We start from the raw sequence: 24,932 nt of genomic DNA on the forward strand, positions 1-24,932 counted from the left end.
CCCCTCAATATATGTTCAGCCTGGTATGGATTTTTTGCAGACATCCTTTGTGTTAGATTGTATCTAGCCAAAACATAATTGGGTGAAAGCTTTGGTTTGTAATTGTACTTTTTTCTTAGCTTTAGAAATAGGCTGTTGAAACTAAGATACAGCTGAGATCTTCTTATTAAAAAGCGTTCAAAGCAACCTGTGCACAATTTTCTATCAATGCCCGGAATGTAAGGACACGCATGCAGTGTTATATTAAAACTAATATCCTGAAACCTGTTACCTGAGTCGTCTCTTCATGGGCGTAGATTTAGGGTGGGACGCTAGGGACATGTCCCTAGCAATATTCAGGGAAGACTGAATTGTCCCTAGCAATAATTTCGACCAAACAATTCATCTGTATTTATATATAACCACTAATGTCCTTCTTATTCTTGTGTTTTCTATTTTTTACTTATTATATTTTTTTCAGGAAATCATTTAAATGAGACTAGAAATCTTTTGCAATCCCGTTCTGTAAAAATGACGCTCTATGTGGTACACAAACGGTTAACAGCTTTCGTTCTCTGCAATGCCCGCCTCCGTAACTCACATCGCTAATATGATTGGCTTTGCATTTCTTTAGTCCCGCCTCTCTGATCACATTGCTAATATGATTGGATTAGCATTTCTTGAGTCCCACCTCTCTAAATCACATCACTTTATGGGCTTGTCTTTACTCGCTACGTATGATAGGATGGTTTCACTTTGTACAACGCGCCAAAGTTCACTCAACAAGACGCGCGTGATTATTCGGGCTACAGGTAAGTGAGGAAGAAAGTATTATTATACCCACTGTAACTGTTTCATGCACAAAATACGGAACAAGTTGTGTCACATAATGATTCAAGGACAGTGTTTTCACCAATACACGACAATCCCATGTTAACCTGAGGAGTTGCAAACTTTTGTCAACCTTTTATAAATGGGGTATCAAGGTTATTTAGGGGGTCCCCTAATCCATGAAAGAAAATAACCCCAACATGGTAAAAACATGAATTCATGTCATGATTGCTGAATACTTTACATTACTGCACTGTGGTCATTACTTGCACAGATGTAGACATAATGTAAGGTTGCATTTTAAACTTAAAATTATTTTTTTCACACTGATTAACTGTCTGTTAATGAAAAGAAGATTTAATGTGAACTACAGAAACGTTAATAAACGTTGTTCAGGAAACAGCATGATATACATACCAACTTTAACACTGGGATTTTTTGGCAAAATTAAATTAAGAATTAAATATTAATTGCATATTCTTCATTGTTATAAAGTAAATATGGTTATATCTTACAATGTGATTTTCTTTTTTTTTTTGACAAAGACTTAAACAGTTACTGTTTATTAGGCTCTAGGACATAACGAATTGTTTTATAAATTTGGGATGGCCGGGGGTGGCGAGTCAGATGTTACTGAGTAAAGTGCATATGAGTTGTCTGTTGTTTGTGTCAAGTAAACGGTGATAAACAGTTTTTGCAATGCAACCATTTTATTTATGTCCCCACCAATGCCAGAATCAAACCTACGCCCTTGCGTCTCTTAACAAGGATCAATGACCATCGTAGTGTTGGCTATTACATTTTACATGGAAATGGATTTAATGACGATCAAATTTATGTAAAATTCATGGATGAAACATTATTTTCAAACACACATGCTTATAAAATATACAAACCTTCTAATGCACTGTAAATCACTTTGGACAAATATTTTTTTAAATATGTACTGTAACACAAGCATAACAAAAGTAATATAAGTATTTTGTTTTAATAATACTCCTTTATTAAAGGATAATTCCGGTATTTAACACTTTGAGTCTCATTTCTGGTTTGTTTTGACTACAGTGAAATTTTGACAATGGGTCGTGTCTTGACTTTTTGACTCGTTTAGAAGCGTCTCTTGACTGCTTCAGAATGGAAGTTAATGACCATACACAAACATGTCATTAAAACAACATTTAACGTTCATTTTCAAAACTGTACTACTCTGACACTCGTATTCGTTGATGATTAAAAAAAAATATATTGGCGCAATGTATGATTTCAATAGTTATTTGCTATAGTGGAACTATTTTTTCAGATACCTCACAACCGCGTATATACTTCCGCTCTATATTTGAGTCTGAAGCGTTAGCACACTCCCGACCACTTGATGGCGACAACCACTTTGCCATACAAGTACGCTCGGTGTCTAGCCTATAGACAGTCACAATCGAGCTCAACTTCAAACCTAAAGCTGGTCACTGTGCCATCAAATATGGGAAAAATTTCTTCTGAGAGAAACCGAGCGAAAAAACTACAATCACATGTAAACAGACCCTTTTCTGTTTCCCGGCGGCGGAGTGATATATCAGCGAGCAATGAGTCTTCCAAGAGAAGTCGATGGAATTTTACAAAATGCCAAATAAAACACGACAGAAACTGTATTTCGCTACACAACTTGTTTTTAATCATCAACGAACACCACAAACCACTCGGTGAGTAGCACGGTTTTGAAAATGAACGTTAAGTGTTGTTTTTATGACATGTTTGTGCATGGTCATTGACTTCCATTCTGAAGCAGTCAAGAGACGCTTCTAAACGAGTCAAAAAGTCAAGACACGACCCATTGTCAAAATTTCAGTGTCCATCACTGTAGTTCACCCAAAACAAACCAGAAATGAGACTCAAAGTGTTAAATACCGGAATTATCCTTTAACATTAAAATAATGTCTATATCTTTCTTTCAAGTTTGGACCATAATTGCTTTATAATAATTTGACAAGATTATATCTATTCATCTTCTAAGACTTTCTTTGCAACATAGAGCTAAAATGGAAGTATAGTTCCTAGCCATATCAGCCTAGAAAATGGCAATTTTAAATTTTCTGTCGGTCTTAGTACACGATGTAACTACAGAAGAGTCAAGTTTTAATAATATTTAATCTCTTTTGTCATTTTTGAGTGCGATGCTATTGGTCTAATCAGATTCAATGGATTATGCTAAGCTATGCTAAAAGTGGTACCGCCAGACCCGGAGACCAGCTGAATGGATTCCAAAACAGTAAAAATCAAATGTTTAACTCAGGGGCAGGCAAGTTCGGTCCTAGAGAGCCGCAGTCCTGCATATTTTAGCCTAAGCACTGATAATCTAACCTGGGGCACGTTCAATCTCACACCGGTGCACAACGTTTTGCTACGGTTTCCGGGTTGAACGACATGTTTCCTTGAAACGGTGTGCAACGGAACGCAACAGGTTTTAGAAGCGTTTTCTCTTGTTTGGTGGGTGTGTCAGAAATGTCAGCCCAATCAGCGGCAAGATGTATAAAACCACGCGATAGTAAAGAGACAGCTCTCTCAATGGGTTCAAGTTGGAATGTTGTCTTTCATTCTGGACGGCAAGGTCAGTGACTGTAACATCGAGGGTATTTTACAGTATTAAACACACATTTATAACGATTTCATCAGGCTTCAGAAACATTTAAAAAAGAACACAAAGAATGGCCTCTCAGCTACCGTAGTTGCAACTCTTGCGTCATCACAACAGGGTGTTCAATGCATCACTGTTTCAGTTTAATAAACGTTGTGCAACGTTTTGTCGGGGCTGAACGCAGCCCTGATGTCTAAATCCTAAAGACATTGATTAGCTTGTTCAGGTGTGTTTGATTAGGGTTGGAACTAAACTCTGCAGGACTGCTGCTCTGTAGGAACGAACTTGCCTACACCAGGTTTAACTCGAGGGGAGCTGGAAAATTAGTCTATTTTCAAAAAAAGTGGGTGTGTCCCTTAAACCTTCATATCGTCGCTGCCCGATGAAACTCATGTATGTCCAAAATGGTTACTTTTCAGGAAGTGAAAAAAAAACACTGTATTTCAAAAGCAGTTGAATGTAGCGTTATCATACTTGGTACGGCATCTTTACATGTAACCATATTCTTGCCAGTGTAATGATATAATCCACATTTGACCAAAATGGTCATACGTGGTTTTATTGGACTGCGACGATATATTAACGTATATTTCAAAATGTATTTCAGGGCAACAAATACAGTGGGTATAGAAAAGAATCACCCCCCTTTAAAATAATCCCATTTTGTTGCTTTGCAGCCTGAATTGAAGACAGACACATTTTTTGTTTCATTCAGCTGTATTTACTCAGTGTAACTTATATCATCCAAGTGAAAGATTTAAATCCAACATATCAGAAAAAATTAAATAATAAAAAAAACATAATCACTGAGTTGGAAAAAGAATCACCCCCTTGTTTCAGTATTTTGTTGAGCCACCTTTTGCTTTAATTACAGCCTTTAGTCTGTTGGGATATGTCTCTACTAACTTTGCGCATCTAGACGTTGCAATATTTGACCACTCTTCTTTGCAGAACCGCTCCAATTCAGTTCAATTTGATGGTGACCGTTTGTGGACTGCTGTCTTCAAGTCATTCCACAAATTTTCAATGGGGTTTAAGTCTGGGCTCTGACTAGGCCATGCAAGGACATTCACCTTTTTGTCCTTCAACCACTGTGTGGTAAGTTTTGCTGTGTGCTTTGGGTCATTGTCATGTTGGAAGGTAAATCTTCTTTCCCATTGACAACTTTCTGGCAGAGAGCAGCAGATTTTCCTCAAGAATTTGACGGTATTTTGCCCCATCCATTTTTCCTTCTATCCTGACAAGTTCTCCAGTCCCTGCTGCAGAGAAACAACCCCATAACATGATATTACCACCTCCATGCTTTACTTTACTGTATTGGATTTTCGCCAGACATATCGTTTGGCGTTGAGGCCAAATAATTCAATTTTAGTCTCTTCTGACCATAGCACCTTTTTCCACGTGGCCTTAGAATCTTCAAGGTGCGTTTTGGCAAAGCTCAGTCGTGACTGCATTTGGCCTATCTTGAGGAATGGCTTTTTTCTTGCAACCCTCCCATACAAGCCACATTGTTGTCACATGCACACAATGACCAGTCTTTGTCATGAATTCCTGCAACTGCTTCAGAGTTGCTGTTGGCCTCTTGGTAGCCTCTCTGACCAGTTTCCTCCTGGCTCTTTCATCCAGTTTGGAGCAATGTCCTGATGCAGGGAGGGTCTGTGTTGTACCAAATACCTTCCACTTCTTAATAATAGACTTCACTGTACTTCTAGGCACTGATAAAGCCTTTGAGATGTTTTTGTATCCATCTCCTGACTTGTGGCTCTCCACCACTTTATCCCGGAGATCTTTTGACAATGCCTTGCCACCCATAGTTGATTGTTTTCTTCAGTTGCACTACCAAGGACTGAAATGCTTCAGGAAAAGCTTGTTTCATGCTGAGTTAATCAAAATGACCACAGCTGATCACAGTCGAAAGTCAATTGGCTTTGTGTGCTATTGAGAAGGTGATTTAACTTCACCTGGTTGGGTTTACAAGTCATTTTTAGGAGGGGGGTGATCCTTTTTCCAACTGTATTTTTTATTCCTGACAAGTTGGTATTATATCTTTCACTTGGATGTTATAAGTTGTAAATACAGCTGAATAAAACAAAAATCGTTTTTGTCTGTCTTCAATTCAGGCTGCAAAGCAACAAAATGTGATTATTTTAAAGGGGGGTGATTCTTTTCTATACCCACTGTATATTGTATCGGAAGATTGATTTTGTTATCGAGATTTAGTTATCTGTTGTTTACTTTCAAAATATTTCATTCATGTGCAAGTTCAATCTTATGTCACTCCTCTCAGGGATTCCCCAGGGTCTTAAAGCTCATTTACAAACTTAAAAGCATAGAATAAAATTTGTATATATTTAGAATGATGGTTATAGACTGTACTACATGTTTTTTGCTTATTTTGTTCAAAAACATGATCAACTACATATGATAATAACAAGGAACTATGCTTCTAACGTCAGGTGAAGAGCTGTCGTTCAAACCACACAAATTTGCGATGCAGCTTGCGAATGTTCGTTTGAACTATGGTTTCCAAATCCTTTACCTTCATGAGTAATGACATAACTTACGAGAATAGTTGGCTAACGATGCTTTTAGGAAACGCAGCCCAGATTGGTACCCTGTGCTCCTGTATAGCTCAGTGGTAGAGCATTGCGTTTGCAGCGCAAAAGGTCATGGGTTTGAACCCAGGGAAAACAAGTTCATAAAAATGTATAGCTTGTAGTGCACTGTGAGTCCCTTCACTGTGTTATCAACATTATAAATTAACCAAACATCAGCAATGATTTAGAGACCGAGCGGTCAGATTGGTACCCGCATCCAACCCGAGAGTGTGGCCTGCCGACCACTGCAGAGATATATATATATATATATATATATATATATATATATATGAAGAGCTCTTTTCCAAAACGCTATAAATCCATTTCAATAGTTTTCAGAAAAAGTACATTTTTTACCTAGACCCACACATTTTGTGAATATTCAATTTATGCTGTTATAATGGATTTTTTGCTCAATCTGAACATGTTGAATAATGATTATTAAATCAAACAACAATATTGTTGATTATAAATTCAAAGTTAATTTTATTTTTTTTCAAAACGCTATAAATCCATATTTTTTCCATAAATGTATGTTTTTTCTTTAAAAAACAAAACAAAAAAAATAACAGAATATGCAACATATACTCAGGGACTCTTCATACTATAAATGAATAAGTAAATTATTCAGATTGTGATATACATTGGAGCCAGTATGAAATAAACAGAATTACACATAAATAACTTGCTATTACTCCCTCCACCATTTCAGTTTTCTCCTTAGCAGGGCATTAGGAACCCCTTTTGCTTGATATATTTCACCTCTCTCTCTCTCTCTCTCTCTCTCTCTCTCTCTCTCTCTCTCTCTTCTCTTCTCTCTCTCTCTCTCTCTCTCTCTCTCTCTCTCTCTCTCTTTCTCTCTTCTCTCTCTCTCTCTCTCTCTCTCTCTCTCTCTCTCTCTCTCATCTACACACAGTTGTATTAACCTCACACGCACACACAGCGAGCTCCCCTCGATCTGCTCTCAGTGACATACCATGTAACAACGCGCTCATAATGTCCAATCCAAAAAGCAAAACTTTACAGATGTCACTGCATTGTTCACTACCCACATTTTGTACTTTTGCACGACATTGGTCAATGTATCAAACGCCAGTCTGTCTATCAGCAGGCTATCGAACTATTCAGTACTTTTCATGTTACGTTAGCAGGCTTCTTCACAGGAAAAAAACTTTATCGCAAACGTACAAAACGGTATTAAACGAGCCAGTTCTGAAACGAAAGTTGTACATACCAAACACTTTGATGAAGATCGCCTTGCAAACGGGTACCTTCTCCGGGTGCATAACATGACATTAATCCTCATTTTGAGTAATGAATGAACATAAACAAACATCTGTTCAGAGCGCCGCCATTGGATTGCGTCGAACGCTCATCGAGTTCTGATCGGTCGAGAGGATAAATCGCGTTTAGGCTAAAAATAGACTCGGCGCTTATTGCGTTTTGGAAAAGAACGGCATCTTGTACCTAAATTTTAACAAGGAAATGTAATGATTTGACATAAAACATTCATGGAGCAGTGAATAGGTTCAGTACACAGCCAAATGACATGACAAACTCATTTAAAAAAAAAATGGCGTTTATCGCGTTTTGGAAAAGAGCTCTTCATATATATATATATATATATATATATATATATATATATATATATATATATATATATATATATATATATCAGACATGGGGACTTGTGACTTGGTGACTTGGACTCGAGTCGACTTGAGTCGCTATTTTTGTGACTTGTGACTTGACTTGACAAAAACTAAAATACTTGAGACTTGACTCGGACTTGGAAGTTAAAGACTCGGGACTTGACTTGACTTGAGACACGATGACTTGAATGACTTGAGTGTTAATCACATCATGTTTTCAGTTTGAATATAAAATATATGAACTATTTTAAAAAATAAAGTTGACCCAGCTGGAGCGCAGGCTGAGAATGGCGTTGTCATGACTGAATCACGACATTATCATCAGCAATGCCCTCTCGTACGCACACCACGCCCACTTAGATCAGATATCAACATGTCAGCCGGAGGGGTAGCGGGGGTCATCGCTTTCAGCTTCAACACGATGGCAAAAGACAAACAGTGCGTTGCAAGACATGCAACATTAAAATCACGGACAGCCAGACGACAACCTCCAATTTCGTCCGTCATGTGAAGGTTATTTGGTAGTTAGCTAATGTAATAATAGCTAAAGTAGCCATTAACCCTCATCATACCGTGTTGGGGACAAATGTGGGCAAAATTATTTTGATTTATTTTTAAAAAAATACTTCCCTTGATCTGAGCGGTACGAGACTTGGCAACTGTGTCTAAGTTTGCCACCTGAACACACACAGAGAAAAATGACTGGATTCTACAATGTTAGGGCCGGTTCACATATCACGTTTTTAGCGTGCTCAAGTTCGTTATTTCAAATGTAGGCACGCGAACAGAAGAGATTACAATTTTGTTTGATTCCATGATGTTTTTTACTGAACATGAGTATTTCTTTATATCTTTATATTCTATATATCTTTATTAAGATCAGATTCTGCAGGTAAAATTACAATAATAAGGTGACATGACTTGACTTGACTTGACATAGCCTGTGACTCGACTTGACTTGCCCAAGAAAAAAAATACTTGGGACTTACTTGAGACTTGAAGGTTCAGACTTGAGACTTACTTGAGACTTGGACATGTGTGACTTGGTCCCATCTCTGATATATATATATATATATATATATATATATATATATATATATATATATACATTGTGAGAGGTATTCAGTGTTGCAAGGCAGAACACACAAGCGTAGTAAAGTATCGGTCAGGGATACGAGAGGCAGTGCTGTGCTGGAAACCATGGCAACCGTGTGCTGTGTTGCTCAGCTCCCCCGGCCCTGTCTGAGAGGAGAAGAGAGAGAGACAGATACCTGTAGAAGCCTAATCCCATTCAACACCTGCATACAAAGAAGCCCTCGCTTTCTGCGTGATATGAAAATACACTGGGGATTGACAAGATACATTTTTGATGGACTGCTGTTTTTCTGCAATGCCTGCATATCACAGGGTGCACACACCAGAAATGACAAACATTACTGGCTAGCTTCTTGTGATTGTGCTAGTAAACATTTGAGGATGGAAATTTGAATTAGTCTTCCTTCCCCTTATTTCCTTCAGAATTCGAATGACACGCGCCCAATGATTGATAGAAGCTGTCTGGGCCGTAATCACTTGTTTAGTTTGGCTTCAGTCATGGTTTTTGCATATGGGTGGGTGTATGGTTCACCTTGAATAGCATTGATTGTTTATCATTGGCCTTGATGATGTGTACTGTACATATATATTGAAATCACTGCTGAAATTCATTGCATGTCCCACTAGTTTCTTATAAATGTCAGTGTTTATTCATCCTTGTGACTTTTATTTAACCGCGCAACATGCAGAATGTAACTGAAGGGGAATGCTTTCAACTTTTTTCTCTTGTGTTTCATACATGCAAGACTTGCTTGGTCAATCAACTTCACCAGAAAGACCATGTTGGTTTAACAGCATTTTTTGACAGTGTGAAGCATTGCTACATATTATATACATTAATTCATGGGAGCTTTAAGTGTGCGCAAAGTCGCTTTAGTGAAGTTGGAAATGTTTGCGACACTCCGGGTGGTTATTTCAATCAAGCAAGAATTCCTATCTACTTGAATGGGGAAAGAAGGACAAAAAAAGACAATTTGACATCCACTTTATCATAACTTTTAAAAGGTTAAAAAACACCCTTATTCGAAGTCGCTACAGCTACTGCACATGCAAAAAGGTTGGCAACCCCTCACATGACTCTGTATAAAGCCCATATTGAGCCTTGCATTGTCCCCTTATTGCGATGCTAAATCTTGTTACTGTATATCCAATCTTTGGTGTGAGCATGTCCTGCTCTACATTTTCAACCCAGCGCTGAAAATGTTTAATGATATTTATGGTACGTGCCATGGTTTTTAGTGAAACGTTCACCTGACAGTCCTCTCGTACTTGGCACCAAAGATAACAGAGCAGCTCCTGTCTCTTTAAATGAGTCACTCCCAGCTGTGAGTTCAGCGTAGGCCACACATGCCCTGAAAAGTGAAGACAATGGGTGCATCCCAATTCAGGGTCTGGATCCTTTTCTTTTTTCCTTCTTTTCACTCTAAAAACAAATGGTGCTATATAGGTTCTTTGCTCGTAATCATAGATGAACAATTTTAAGTGCCATATAGCACCGGTGAAGCACCTGTGTAGAACCATATAGTGGTGCTATAGTGGTGCTATATGGCCCCTATATGGTTCTTCACAGGTGCTATACAGGTGCTTCACCGGTGCTATATAGCACTAAAAATTTTCTTCTATGATTACGAGCAAAGAACCACTTTTGGTGCTATATAGCAGCGTTTGTTCTTAGAGTGATATTTCTTTACGCCATTCCAGCATCTATGGCTATATTTATGGCGAGAACCAGTTAATCCATACACAAGTTTTATTATAAGTTGATCCATGCACAGTTTGGGGGATGGACAATTTGGCATCTCCAATTTTACTAACTTGCTAGTTTTTGGCATGTGGGAGGAAACCAAAGTACCCGGAGTAAACCCACGCTGACACAGGGAGAACATGCAAACTCTACACAGAAAGGTCACCTGACCTAGCCGGGGCTCGAACCGGGTGCCGTGGATCCTTTTAAGGCAGTGGACTTTAAAGGCAAGGCTCGATATTTAAAAGCACCAGCCTCTAAAGGCCACAAAGCGAACTGAAATGAGATCGTCTAGCCTATTGGGGGAGTTTCGTCACTTTCTGTTCTCGCCTCTACGCTTGTCAGCGGGACACAACAACTGAGACCAGACTTTTAAAAATAAACATTTTTAAATCCAGATTTTTTTTTTTATATGACACATTGATGCAGATTAAACTACCTAACAGTATGTAAAATTCATCAACCTTAGAAATATTCAAAAGCAAAATGCAACACAATGTAGCAGCAAAAATATTAATTCAAATCACCAAAACATCATTTATAATAGTAAAACAGTTATAAGGACCTTTAATTGCAAAATATAATGCAAAATATACACTTTTATTTAACTACAGTTTTGAATGTTTATTTTAAAATACGACGTCACAGGCACGCATTAAATCTTGGGATAGCCAAGGCTGTGAAGGATACATCTATGGATTCATACATCTAAAAATTCTGAGAAATTGCAGCTGGGTTGCCGGTAATTTACCGTAGATTTAAATTTATGTTATTTACTGGCAAAAGTTTGTTCCAAGTTAAATAAATTTTAAATATTAACAAGTCTTTATCTTTACAGAATAAAACTATACAATAACAGTCTCATGCAAAGCATTCTGGGAACCAGAAATCATCATCAACCTTTTTCTGTTTTTTGCTTCAGATTTTGTTTCCCAGAATGTTTTGCTTGATGCTATCTTTTTTGTTTTACTCTGAAAAGACAAAGACTTGTAAATGTTTAATGTTGATTTAACTTTAAACAAAATGTTGCCAGTAAATTACGGTAAGTTACCGGCAACCCAGCTGCAATAACACTGTAATTTCTACGGAATTTTTTTACAGTGTTGGTTTCAGAGAAAAAAAGGCCACATTTAGAGGCTTGTATGTGAAGTAGCCTTCGAATTGTGACAGCCTTTGTCGCCGCCCGGTGACTTCATTTACCTTCAAATACGGCCTTGGAAGGCAGCAGCCCCTGAATTGGGAAGCACCTAAAATGTTCAGATCGCCCCCTGGTGGCTAGCTGCAGTATAGATCATAAACCCCGCCCTTTCCATGAAAACGAATAGGACGTAAGGCCAATTTCAAAATAAAATTACACTTCAAATAAATTTTTCCCAAAGATGGTTTCTATTATTTTAGTTATCTTATACCACGCTGATGTACTTATAAGTGTTCGTTTTTCTATAAGTGGGTTTTAGTTTGTTACAAAATGCTATACAAAGGGGTGTGATTACATGATATGTGTGTCTTTGATTGGGTCAAACGATAATATGGGTGGGACCTTGGGACCGTGCCTACACTTTACAATCACCACTGCATAGACTCTAGCTCCAAATGATATCATCGCCACAAGATGCCATTTTTGGAACAATTTTACTTAATTTTTCTAAAGTGGAAGTCTATGGAGAAACGTTGTCTATCTTTTTCACAGTCTATGGCTCAGAGTTAATTTATGGTTATTACTATATAGGCGTTTTATACTGCGTCCAAAATCTCTAAAATGCTGCCTTCGGAGCAGTGGCGACTGGTGACTGCTCTTCCGAGGGGCGCAAATTCAAAATATGTGTTCGGAGTGTCATGTGTGTTGATCGTGTTTTCAAAATATGTGTTTGTTGCGTCATGTGAACCATGTGCATCACGTGCCTTGTCAAAATAAATGCCTGCTGCACACACATCAACAAAGAGACGCCCACGTTCACAAAACACTTGCAAGACACTCACATGTAAACTCTGATTACACATGAGAGTATCTGGCAAAATCGAGTGTTCATCATAAACCCTTTAGATGCGTCTGTCACCAGGTGACGATTTATGCGGGTGGAACCAAAAGTGTGGAAGACGAGTTCCGCCCGGACGACTGATTCCGAACACCGGAATTTCCGGGGTTTCCCCGAGCACTAAATCAAGCCCGATTACACACAGGTGGGGGCGATTAAGACAGCGTTTGGTGATAGGTCAACAAGGAGGGAAGGCAGAGTACAAAAAGACCTTTGAAGACAGCAGACGGGGTGCTTTTGGTGTACTTTGTGTGCGCTGTGTTGCTGCTGTGCAGACTCGTTGTGCCGACCTACATCGATCCCTTGGGGAAGAAAGAGGTAGAAGGCGACCGGGCGAAGAGATTATTGGGCGATTTCACTTGTGAGTGGGCTAATACAGAGTCATCGAGTGCATTTCTAAGTGTGTTGAAGGTCCCTGGCCCCACTGAAGAGAGAAGTGTGTGCGAGCCCCGGACCAGCCGGAAACACGGGCAGGAAACTCAACTGGGGAACTGTGTGCTGTTGTCATCTGGCCCTGCGGATAAAAGAAGCGTGGGTGAGCCGAAGAGGTAACCAGGAACATACAGGGGCTGCATTGATTATAATTGTGTACCAACCCGTCTTCTCTGTGGCAAGAACAACGCTCAACCCGCCTCACGAGGTAGTAGAGGCCAGGCGGTCAAGTCCGTAAATTCACGTAAAGTGTGTGTGCAGAGTGCTGTGGGTGAGTTGTGATTATCATTGGTGTTTACACTAAGCTTGCTGTGTATGCTGTGCTTGTAGCGACCAAAACTGCCCTGGCCCCGGACGGGTCGTGAGAAGGAGAGAACACGCTGTGGCCCAAGCCCCATGAGAAGAGGAAACTAAACTTCCTTTGCTTTGTCTCCCTGTGTGTTAGCAAGAGTCACACCACTCCAGCAAGCAGGCAGTGGCGAAGCCCGGCGGTACATCAGAGTGAGTAGCAGTCAACGTGCACTGTACGGACTGAGGGCCGTAGTTGTGTATAGATCTTACCAACAGAAACCCCGGGTGTGTGCGGAGCCTCGTCGAGAGTTCGCCCCAGCTCGCGACCCCTGTTATTACAAAAGGAGGGGGAGCTAGGGAAGCGTTCGGCTCTGTGTCACTCGACTCATCGGTCCCCACGACACCCAGGAAGTTTAAGTGGACAGGTGGAGGTATACCGTGTACGGACGCTGCTGCGAAAGCCCACTGTCTGTAGAAGTGAACGAAAAGTCCAAGTCTTGTGAGTAACTTACCTTTGTGGTGTGTAACATACTTTTGCTTACAGCAACGCCTTAAGGGAGAAAGAACTGTGTCAAAAGAGGAAGATCACTTACCTGCGCCCCAGTAAACGCCCCGAAGTGAATGGAAAGCCCAAGTCTTGTGAGTAACTTACCGTTGTGATGTGTCACCTACCTTTGCTTACAGCAACGTCTTAAGGAGGAACGAACCGTGTCAATAGTGTGAACCACTTACCTGTGTCTCAGTGAACGTCCCGTAGTGAATGGAAAGCCCAAGTCTTGTGAGTAACTTACCGTTGTGATGTGTCACCTACCTTTGCTTACAGCAACGTCTTAAGGAGGCCACGGTTCGCACCTGTGGGACGTGAAAGATCCCCGAGGGACCAAGAAGTCCCAGCTGAGGAAACCTAAGGGTGAACGAGAGACAGAAGGAATTAGGCAAGTAGCGACCAAGTACGGAAACAAGCCACTAATTGTGTTCTCCCTGTTCTGCCTCCAGGAAGAAGCGGAGGGCGCCACAGATTGAAGGACAAAACTGGAAAGGAGTCCCAGCCCCCGTTTCATGGTCCAAACCGCCCTGGAGGCGAGAAGAAGAAATTTATTTTAAACTGCCCTTTCCCTCTTCCCCCTTGCTTTTAAATATTTAAATAAAGTTACATTTTAATTGTAGTATACTTGTCTGTCTGGTCATTGGGGTGGTCTTGGGAAACTCCTCGAGGTGGCAACTAGAGAGGGGCGTGACCCTTTACAGATCTCGGGTCCGCTCCGGCCTGTGACACGTCTGCAGCAGGCACTTATTTTGACATTACACATGATGCACATAAGTTTACTTGACGCACCAAACACATTTTGAAATGACAAACCACACAAATGATGGGCTAAGTACATGTTTTGATGAGCTTCGCATCATGCGCCCTCAAAAAAGAAGTCACCGGCGATTCGGAGGCAGCTTTCGAAGACATAAGGACATCAAGGCACGTCCGAATCCAATGTTTGATTTACTTTCTGTCTCCTGAGATACTTTCATCATCTTGTCCTACAATTCTATGTGTGGGTGTGTCCCAGAGCTGCCTTTGTGCCGCCGAAGTCATTGCCTCATGAGACAGCGGGGCAACAAGTCAGCTGCCTTAGTTTTCGACCACACAGCCATAGTCACAGATACATAAAATATCTCCCTTAGATGTGTATGACAAAAAATATTTCTAGTGACTCGACTGCCATCAATAACATTCTGTCTAACATTTCGGCCCTTTAACACCAACTTGAGATACCAGCTAGACCAGTTTAAACCAGCTGAGACCAGCACCTAATTTTTTACTTTTGCTGATCTTTTGCTTTCCTGCATTCTGCAGCAAAATGTCTAACAATGGGCAGCTTAGATTATGTTGGGTGTAAATGTCAGTGCATGTCATTTCCCCCCTACCGAACAAATGGAACCCTCAGCTGAACCTCTCATCACCCATATTCATGGTGTAATATGCCCATTTTAGCCATTAGAGGAGATATTATGAGTCGCTGACTGAAAGAAGTGCTGGTTGTTTTATATATAGTGCCGGTTGGTATGCCATGTAGCACAGAGTGCATGTTCTAAAGCAGTCTATCAATTCCAGGTGCTGTATTCAAAAAGCGTCGTCTCTGAGGGCCACTGCACATTAGGTATGCAGCGTAAGCGCATGGGTATGTCTGCATGTAAGCCTTGTACGTGCCTGAATGTGCGAGCTGCTTTCACATTTTTCATCCATTTGAATTTTAATTTGATTTTGATAACGGCACCATTTTGCAGTAATTATTTATCGCTGGTGTAATTTTACAGTCTGTCAAGTTATCCACTAACACACCTTGAATAATATAAAATGAAAGAGATTCAAGGATGGAAGCCCATATTTTCTTGTTCTTCTTGATATAGCATTTTTTTAAGACTTTACAGACAACAATTAACAAGTGAAATATGCTCAGACATATTTAATAAGATTTTGTGTCTGTTTGAATAATTTATGACCTTGTGTGTGAATTCAACTCGAAAAGTTTACTTTGAGAATAACCTGTTTGTGATGCAGGTAAATCATTAATTTATGCTTTCAGAGAAATAAAATAATAATGTCACCTTGTATTATACAAATATATCAAATGAACGAACATAACCTCTGCTTGCAATAAACAACAACAAACAAACAAACTAACAAATCTATATATAGTTTCTCTGCTTATAAAGCAAAAAAATGGCATTTTTGTGAAGGAATTTAGTTAGAGATCAGATTCAGAATGATTATCAAAACATACACAGAGTTTAAAATTAGTAAATAACGTTTTGGATTTAGTTTTTTAAATAAATTGGTTAAGTGGATCTAGTGGATAATAGCGGAATTGCAGATTAACATAAATCAGGAACATGTTTTTTTACGCAAATAAAAACTCGTCAATGTCGGGGAAAGAGTTAAATTTATTAGACCACCTGTCTGTGTCTCAAAGACCATCCTGCATGCTTTAAATGAATACTCCACTTTCATAAAAAAATCCTGATATTTATTCAACCCCATGTCATCCAAGATGTTTATGTCTTTCTTTGTTGAGTCGAGAAGAAATTAAATATTTTGAGGAAAACTTTCCAGTATTTTTGTCCATATAATGGACTTTAGTTGACCTCAATGGTTTACAGTTTCAATGCAGTTCAAAGGGCTCTAAACAATTCTAACTAGGGATGATCACATTGACCGTTTAACCGTTAACAGAAGGTGAGAATTTATTACTGATTTACATTATCAGTTAAAAGAAAAAACATCTTAAAAAAATATTTGTTAATGCATGGTGCATGTCGTCATGAGCCGACAGACATTTCGCCACTTTTCTATTTATAATTTGTGAATGTCCCGTAAATGACACAAATTATTGCTGCCATGACGGTCTGATAATGTAATCATTTGTATGAGAAATCTTTTGTGTGCGTGTTTGGAAGCTGAACAGAGTCGCGCACTTGTTTGCGCAAGATGACGCGGTCCGTCTCCGTCTTGCGCACATTTGGACAGACCTTCGCTGATGGCCTCTGACCCTGACCATAAACATCTCTCTTTTTGCACAAACGGAGAAAGACGACACAAAAGCAAAACTTTTTGAAAAGCATCCTGCTTTAGAAATGACCACTGTGGTAGATGAAACAGAGACAATCTGCCCTTTTTGGATATTAATCCTGTGGACTGACCGAGTGCTCTTTGATAAGGTAATGTTGCGTGAATATCTGATAATGTATGAATCCTGGTTCTGTTGTTGAACTGTCGCTGCTGTTTGCAAGTTCAAATGAAATGTTTGACAACCGTCAACTGTATTTTTACTCAATGACAATTTAATATTAAAATCTTAAAAGTTAACGGTTAATGTTCGGTTCATAAGCTACGGTTGTCGGTTGGGAAAATTAACTGATATGAACATCCCTAATCCCAACCAATGCGAAATGATTGTCATTTTTGCCCAAAAAATACAAATATGTACTTTTAAACCACAACTTCTCGTCCTGCACTAGCTGTATGACGCGCCAGCGCGACCTTACGTATTGCGTAATCACGTCAAAAGATCACGTGTTACCACACTTGGGGATCATTTTAAACAATAAATTGACAGAAAGACTTTAATCAATATCTTTTTACATGCAACAATGTCAGAACGGTCCTCTTTCTCCATACTTGTAAACACTGAAGTAGTAATTTTGCATAAGTCATGTGTGACCTTTTGACGTTACTACGTAATATTTGGTTCTTTCACACTTACACTGATTTTCCGGAAACTGTGTGCATTCAGACACATGCCGTAAAGATCCCGTAAAGACGTGACGTATTTATACACTGTAAAAAAATTCCGTAGAAATTGCAGCTGGGTTGCCGGTAACTTACCGTAGATTTAATTTTATGTTTTTTTACTGGTAACATTTTGTTCAAAGTTAAATAAAAATTAAACATTTACAAGTCTTTGTCTTTACAGAGTAAAACTAAAAAAACAGCATCAAGCAAAACAATCTGGGAAACAAAATCTGAAGCAAAAAACAGAAAAAGGTTGATGATGATTTCTGGTTCCCAGAATGCTTTGCATGAGGCTGTTATTGTATAGTTTTATTCTGTAAAGATAAAGACTTGTTAATATTTAAAATTTATTTAACTTTGAACAAACTCTTGCCAGTAAATAACATAAATGTAAATCTACGGTAAATTACCGGCAACCCAGCTGCAATAACATTGTAATTTCTACGGATTTTTTTTACAGTGTAGTCCTACACTTGGTAGCTTTTTTCTGCAGCATATGAAGTTTACTAAATATTCGGGATTTCTCTTTTATATATTATAATTATTATTCGTTTGCAGAAATTTTTCCTCGTGAATAATGTTAATCTGCATTTAAATCCTACACAGAAGAAATCCACATGGTTACCCCAGTTTGAACCCCGGCTAGGGCAGGTGGCATTTCTGTGTGGAGTTTCTGCATGTTCTCCCTGTGTCAGCGTGGGTTTACTCCAAGTACTGCCGTTTCCTCCCACAGGCCAAAAACATGCAAGTTAGGCAAAATGTCAAATTGTCCCACCCCCTACCTGTGTGTGGATCAACTTGTCTGTATAAAACTTGTGTATGGATTAACTGGTTCTTGCCATGAATATAGCCGTAGATGCTAGAATGGCATAAAGAAATAAAGAAAGAAGAAGAATCCAAGAAGAATGGTTCCAGTGGGTTAATAAAGGCCTTCGGAGGGCAATCGATGCGATTTTGTTGGAAAAATATTGAAAACTTTATAAACCATAGTAACCATAGACTTAAAAAAATGGACGCAGTGTCCGTGACGTCACCTATAGGTTTGTGAAGAGCTTTTTTGAAGCCAATAGTAGCCGGTGCCTGCCGTCGAGTGAGTGTGATTTCACCAAGTATGGATGTGGTCCTGGATCAACATTTTATTAACCAATCAAATTGCAGGATTAGGGTGTATGTTAGATTTAGGTTTAAGATTGGGTAAGGGGCTTTTAAATTTTTTTTCTCAAACTATTATTTCACACTAATTTTAGGGTTAAAAAATGGTTGGGGTTTGAGTTAATGTAAAGTTGAAGTATCTTTAAACATTAATCCAAGACCAACAAATGTTGATCCAGGATCACATCTTACTTTGTGAAATCACAGCGACCCCTGCCATCACGATCTTGGCGTCATCGCACATCACTCGCAGATAACCGAAAATGGGTAACAAGGCGGGACGTGGGTGAAGTTGAGGTGGCTGGTTGCTGAAACTATGCCTGCCTTGCTCGACTCTGAATTGCAGTTTAAGTCACTTCCATATTGGGTTCATCATAAAGATCGAGGTTGCTCCTCGATAATAACCAGAGAGTTTCAGAATAAGACGCGCAAAAGAAATGCTTAAACGCTGTCCTCACATCACCTTTGAACCCATAATACTTTTAGATATATTTTATATAATAAATAGTCAGGTTAGGATTTGCCAACATATTATTTGAGAATGTAACAATAGCGTTTTCCCAAGGTCTGCTCGCAAAATAGCAAATCTGATTAGCGCCTTTCTCGATTCAATTCACAACGTGGTCGCTGGGCAATAAGTGCCAAAACATTCATTTACAATCTAGCAGGAGTTCAATCTCTGTCCCATGTCTCACGCGCCACTAATCCACCAGAGATTTATGTGGAAAAAAGATCCCACTTCAAAAATTCTTATGTGCAAAAAGCGCCAATGGATACCAAAAAAATAAATAAATAACAATACAAAAACCCCAGCACTAGAAAATAATAAAGAGCGCCAATTAAAATGACACGTTACAGCAGAAGCTCAGGGTTATGAAGAGTAGGAATGCCAGCGAGCTTTAATGGTGAAACCTAAACAAAGAGAAGTGCTTTAATGAGCGTCTCTTTCAAAGGAACGCATTGTGGGTGCCTTTCTCGCCTCTGCGCCTGGCACAGAATTCGTTACGCCAGGCTTGTTTGAACTTGAACGCTCTAGCAGCAACCGGTCGCTGATCCTGTGTGTAAATCACCAAGGACCCAATAGCACAAACATCTGTACACTGTTAACGATTTCCCTGTATTTTTACAGTACGGTACTGGCAGCACGGTTGCCAGTAAGTTACTGTATTTTGGTTTTACAGTACTGTACTGTAATACCCTTTTACAGTACACAAACTAGTACTGTATAGTTACAAAGCAGTACTGTACTGTAATTTTACAATATTTTATTACAGTAGTCTATTTTTACAGTAATTTACTGTAATGTCTTTATTGACCCATAAATACTATTTATTACTTATTACAGTTAATACAATAATATTATATAAAATAGCTAGAGATTTAGGTTTAAATCTATAGTTATTAATATGGTAAAAATGCTAAATTAAAACATAATGAATTAAAAGGCAATCCAAGCAATGTATGTATCAAAATTTTATTTAAAAAAACATTTAATTGAAACAAACATATTTAAAACAAGATTTTAAACAATAATAAACATATAATCAAGTAACATAAAATAAAATCAACAAGTATAAACAAGTTTGGAGACCCCTGCTGTAACATATTTAACTCTGGCAAATAGAACACTGTTCCATAGTTTGAAGTTTTCAGTTTAAAGTCCATCATCGACTAAAAGGTAACATTTCACTGTGGTAAAAAGAACACTGGCCCATAGTTTTAAATATTCTACTTAAATTTCATTTAACACTAAAAATAAATGCATTAAACTGTGGCAGACAGACCACAGTGGCCTTTACTTTGAAGTCGTCCATTCGAACTCAATCAGGGACTGCATGAAGCTGTTCACATGGGGGTTAATGGCCACAGCTTTTCTCTGCACCAAGTTCCTTGTCTTTTTGCTTGCTCCTTGTCTGGATGTGCACTTTTTCCCATCTTTGGAATTAATTCTATCCAGAAACCTGTTAGAAATATCATAAACATTAAGTCAACAAATATAAGATAGAAAAAGATTCTTAAAAAATTAAACTCAGCCTTGAATTTACTCCTATTCTGAAACCTTTTGCTCTTATTCTACTGTTCCACACCTAATTTCACTAAAATACAGAAGATTCACTTACCGCTGAACAAACTCTTTCCTCAATGGACAGCATCCACCTGGATCCTGTCATGATTGAATGTCCTGAACAGAAAGTACAATTGTTACTGATTTGGACACAACTTTTTATTCTGAAAACAAAATCTTTTGTCAATAAAGTCCAGGGACACCTCTGCTAAATAAATACAATTATTAAATTAAATTGCTTGTAACCAAAGTCCGAATATTTCTGTTTGTATATTTCTACATGGCAAACTAAGACAATTGTGTACATGTTGTGTATGGTCGTGTTACAGTGTTGTGTGTGAATGAGTGAATGAGTGTATACATGGGTATTTAAAGAAACTGTAGTGGTAAAGTGCAAACTTACCGAACATAATGTGATTGGTGTGTGTCTGGTATCACACGTTGTGCCTCCACATCTGCCTTAACTCCTGAAAAGTGCAATGACACTCAGGTAAACTACAAATAAAAAGTCAGCCACATTCCTGTGTAATTTTGCATGTGACGTGAAAGCATTTAATATTGCAGTCGAAAAAATACATGAAAAAATACATGACTTGTAACTGTACATCATGTACTTGCCTGGTGCCTTTAAAGATGATCCATCTTACCCAATCCAGCTTACAAGCAATGGTAAGACTGTAAAAAAGACAAATGTTACAAAATCTGTTATAGAAATAAGTAGACATTGTGAAGGAAATGGTATAAGAAAATTTAGTAACACTTTACTATAAGAGTTTATTCCTTAACATTTGGTAATGCCTTAGCTAATATGAACTAACAATGAACAATAAATTTTACAACATTAATAATATTTGATAATGTTCATTGTGCAGAGACAAAGTGATTGATTTAAAAATTTATTAAGTGTTTAAATCTAATATCATGCTATGCTAACAAATAAAACATTACTGTAAGTGTTAAGTCAGTTGTAAAACAAATATATAAATATTATATATATATATATATATTAGTTGTTATATTATATATTATATCTAAATAAGTCTTTTTTTTTAATTATAACATCTTGTCTACAGAAAATCTCTGAAAATGTCTCGTTTAGTGCAGAAAATAGCGATTTATAGTGATAAGGTAAAAAGACTGTCCCTTTAATGTTTTACCCGGACCGGCTGCGGTGTAACACGCTATTTCACGCAAAGTTTTTTAACAAGTTAGTAGCTAGCTGCTCACTTTAAAGATAAACATGATCGCCTAAATCTGAGCAATCCTGGTGATGCCAGTTTCCTACACGATGTTATAATGGACTATTTTACATCCAGAGATGAAGGATCAGATGACAGAGACGAGAAGACAAAGGTACGTAAATGCGGAGCCCATTCTCTTTTCGTGCATTGATTTGATGTGTTTTGGAAACTTATATATACTGCATGTAATGCATCTGAAGTGGTGGAAACAATATGCCATAAAAATGTATTGGACAACTTACTGGACGTGTAAAACGCTTAAGAGAAGATATTCTCTGCTTTTGCGGATATACCGTAATATAATAACAACAACAATACGCGCGGCAATCCCTTTCGTTCATCTGATATTAAGATGGTCTGAATGATATTTGGTCGAAGTTAAAGCTGCGATGAGTTCGATGCATGTATCCAGTTAAATATGAGGTTTCTTGTTTTCACTTCTGTGGAGGAGTTCGGTATGCTGTGTACGGCGTGTCAAGTCCTGTCTGTTTACAACCACAGCCTTACCAAACAGTCGAACTTAATACTTTTCTCTGACGCTAACTGAACGGATGAAACGCCGAGATAAACGACCGTTATGCTGGGACCGCAAGACCGCGCTGGCGGGTGGTCTTTGTCCATTTCGTTAAAAATAGTTTCATTGTCACCACACTTTCAACACAATATAAACTCACCAAAACCCTCATAATTTAGTTAAAACAACCCTATATTCATTAATAAAGGTGTAAAGCGAGTTAAAGCAGCGGTAGACATCTGTGTGTAACGTTAGCTTACTTTCTGAGGGAGATTGAAACTTTGTTGGCGACCGTTTTTTTCTCTCATTGCACGTTTAAAACAATATTGTGACAAACTATTGACAACATTCTTAAACTAAAAATTAAGTTTTCATGAAACAGAAATATTTCAAACTTACCGAACTGCCAGAAATCAATCATCCTCCTTCAGCTGCAGCCAGGAGTTGTGCTCTCCCTCTGTCTGTGTGATTTGACTCTGGCGCACTTTCTCTGATTATTGCAAGTACACCTGGCACATTACAGCAATGGCTACAGCAAGGTTACATCAAGACCAAAATATACTGTAAAATTTTCCCGCTCAAACAAATTTACCCAGAATGCATTATGAACTGCAGTACTGTACTGTAATGTATACATACAGTATAGTACTGTGGATTTTTACAGTAATGTACTGCTAAATCTACAGCGACATCTAACAGTGTAGATAACCATAAACACATTAGGCATGCTAAGTGTGACATTTGTTGCTGAGGCACGAATGTTAATCATCTGAATGCACCCTATACTCTCCTAGCACCTGTCCTGAGTGCAGTGCACGTCTGCGGGCACTTTTATCTGCCCTTTCCAAGGAGGTCTTCACAAGTGTGTCACAAGCCAAAGGCATGAATAGTCAAGTTTTTTATTAATTTTTTACTGGAGTTCATCATGATGTGCTGGTGTAACCTCTCCATCCATACTGGTTTGTCTGATACACTTTTTTTGCGTATACGATCAGCTCTGTTTATTGACTGTAAATCAATACTGTTTATTATTATGACTGTCTTCGGGATTATTTTACATGAAGTGGTTTCCTGAAAATAAAGCTCAATTATTTAGGGCTCTGTACTAATGGGTGGTCAGCTTGAACATCAATGGGATGCGCACGTATGCACGAAGCGTTGAGATAATGCGACTCTGTCATATTCATTAGACTAACAAGGGCTGCGTATGATCAAGCAGGCATCAAAACCAAATCTCTGTGATCTTTAATAAAACATCCATTGGTTCAGTCTTCGGTGTGGATATTTGTGACTGTCTAATCTTTGGAGATAGAAAGGCTGACCTTGGTTTGTGGACTGGATCTTAGGTAAAAGCATGTTCCTGGTAATGCAAGGTTGATCTGTTAGAAATGCAATTAGAGTTTCAGACTCTTTTTATATTTAACTCAAGCACATTATCTGTGGGGAAATTAAGAAGACCACTCTTAATTGACATTGCTTTCTGGCTTGTTCTTTGAAGTAACTAATATAGTAAAGGCCTAGCTTAAAAAGCATGCGTCCATTTTTGTGCTATGTACTGGTCTTTTCATTTTATATATATTTTTAAATCCTCAATTAAGGAGTTTTTTCGTAGGAATTTATTTTCACTTAGTTTCATTTAGCTTGCTATTTTTAATATTCAAAAGGGACTTTGTTAAATTTCCATATATGAAATGTGTTCTATGCATTGTAATAACACAAATTCTTTGTTAAATATGAATGTAGAACGGATACTTTGGTAATAACAATTTACAGTTAATTTTATTAAACTACCATAAAATATTATATTCATAATTATATGCAAAAATTATGATGCAACGAATATGCATCGAGTTAAATCCCTCACTGTACGCATTTAGCTATGGGATAGGTTTATCTTTTCTATTAAAAGGCTTTATTCTGAATTCTTCTGGAATACACAAGAGATCATTTGGTATTAATTACAGCAGGGTTTTTTTCTTTGGCACAGAATGCCTCACAAGAAACCTGTGAAACAGTGCTCCCAAAACTAATGACCTCTAATGGATGCATCCTGCAAAACAAATTGGAGGAGATTGCTTTTGTGGAAACATGAGCTTTCTTCAAATGTTTCTAAAAAATGTGAAAATGTTTCAGCTTAAACTTTCAGTGCTCAAATGATAACCTGTCATGGATCCTGTTTGAAAGCCTTCCATGGAGAAATATACAGTACGGAAGATTATGGATGCACCGAATGTTCAGCAACCGAAACTATTTGACCAGAAATTGCAAAAATGCATATTTCTTTGACATTTTGAAATGCTTCCGCACTGCCGGCATATTTGCTGCATTCCTTAAACAGTTTTTAAAAAGAATGATATTTTGTGTATTTTGTGTAATACATTGTGTTCGG

At 38.3% G+C, this 24,932-nt stretch overlaps 1 long non-coding RNA gene across 2 annotated transcripts; it reads right to left on the bottom strand.

Annotated features, from left to right (window-relative positions):
• Window positions 1-20,183: 20,183 nt before the first annotated feature.
• On the bottom strand, window positions 20,184-23,242 carry LOC135757106 (uncharacterized). Of its 2 annotated transcripts, XR_010536333.2 has the most exons (4): window positions 22,943-23,242; window positions 21,192-21,463; window positions 20,844-20,905; window positions 20,184-20,684 (listed from the first exon to the last, which is right to left on the bottom strand). It is a non-coding gene; the product is annotated as an uncharacterized lncRNA (long non-coding RNA). The 2 variants fall into 2 exon arrangements; XR_010536291.2 differs by lacking the exons at window positions 21,192-21,463; window positions 22,943-23,242 and having other exon boundaries at window positions 20,844-20,989.
• Window positions 23,243-24,932: the final 1,690 nt, after the last annotated feature.

The sequence above is a fragment of the Paramisgurnus dabryanus genome, chromosome 3, assembly GCF_030506205.2.
Source record: "Paramisgurnus dabryanus chromosome 3, PD_genome_1.1, whole genome shotgun sequence".
Lineage (NCBI taxonomy): Eukaryota > Metazoa > Chordata > Actinopteri > Cypriniformes > Cobitidae > Paramisgurnus > Paramisgurnus dabryanus.